Source organism: Rhipicephalus microplus, chromosome 5 (genome assembly GCF_043290135.1).
Source record: "Rhipicephalus microplus isolate Deutch F79 chromosome 5, USDA_Rmic, whole genome shotgun sequence".
NCBI lineage: Eukaryota > Metazoa > Arthropoda > Arachnida > Ixodida > Ixodidae > Rhipicephalus > Rhipicephalus microplus.
The window spans coordinates 91,416,390-91,418,035 of NC_134704.1; positions in this window are offsets into that span (position 1 = coordinate 91,416,390).

A 1,646-nucleotide genomic window follows, 5' to 3' on the forward strand; every position below is an offset into this window, starting at 1 on the left:
GCAGGAACCCAAAGACGACTCGCTGTGGACGAATGGATGACATGGCCACAGGTTTCCGCAGATAATCCTTCAGATGATATTGAAGGTCGAGAAGCTGTAAAGACACCAAAAATTTTTGTTTGTGTGTTGTTCATGTACACAAGGTGCGCATACTAACACAAGATCCCGAGGAATACAATATTTGAGACAATACCGAATTTCTGCTTGCCTAGTTTACCAGGAATGGATGGAAGAAGGGACATTTATTTTCTATATTTGCTAGAGCGTTGGACGTGATATGCGAAACTTGGAGTTTCAAATACCACAGACAGAGAGACTTTGCGTACTCCAAATTAATGTCAATTACTACTCAATAGTTAAATACAACAAGGTATTTTACGTTTTCCCTGGGCTGACTGTTCAATTTATTACGTTGCCTCTAACAAAGAAATAGGCCTATGAAAACAATTCCCCTTTGTTCACCAGTTGTTCACTTTCACACTGTCAATAAATTTCAAAAGCATGTGCGTGTGTCAGCAGAAATCGTCTTGCACTTTCGGCAACATAAAGTAGGTGTGCTCATCTTTAGTCATACTGTTTGCGAATTTTATAACATCTTGCATATACGCTCTGTTAACCTGGGTGTGTACAGTTTCCCAATAAACAAACTTGAGCGTCTGCTTGTTAGCCTTCCCTTGCATATATATTTACTCGGTGTGGATTTACTAACACAAGCCGCCGTAGAGGGCAGAGGCAGTGGTTGACTGATCTCAATGCCCCGCCAGGCAGATACGCTGTCTGCCGGGGGATGTTCTACTGGGAACGTCATCTTCAATGGAGCAATGGCTGGACAAAATACATGGAGCACTAGGATCGTGCATTGCATGCACTAGATGCAGAGGTGCAAGGTAAAGCTACTTCTCTGTTGATACCTACCCCCCCCCCCCCTCAGAATGATAGGCTGGAACGTCCTCTTGGTGACTAATTGCCTACGGCAAAACTATTCATGTGTGCGAAGTCCGAAGCTACAAGCGCCATCTCCCCAGCCACTGCGGCTGCCAACTGCCACTGCGGGTGTTCTTTGCGACGAAACCCTTTCGTCTTCGTCGCGAAGAACACCCGCAGTGGCAGTTGCGCCAAAGCACGCCTACCGGGGCCTTGCACAAAAAAGCATAATATTCGACGGTGCGAGAAAACTGGCGTGTGGGTGACAGTAAAATGCGCACCACCCTCGCCAAACCCTGTTTCTCTCACCAATTCGATGCAGCTTTTAGCCGGAACATCAAGGTGATCAATCTTCAGAACAGCCAGGAAATCGGCTCGTTCTTTGGTCGATGGATCACACCAAGCGTTCCTTGGCCCAGGCACAGCGAATAGTTCGTAAAGCTGCAATGACACACGCATCATTTCTTACGTTCATCAAATTCTGAAGTCTCCCATAAAATAGACACGATACAATCGCAAAGCACACTGTAGCAGAGAACTGTAGATGAAATTATTTCGACCACCTGGAGCTCCGTTATATAATGTGCTTCAAAATCTACGTTCAGTATTAACTAGTTGGAAAAAAAATTTGTTAAGAGGCACTCTCGTTTACAGGGTTTACAGTTTGTGTCAGTTTTTTCACAAACACCTGCATAATCGCATAAGTTAACTTGAGCAGCTAT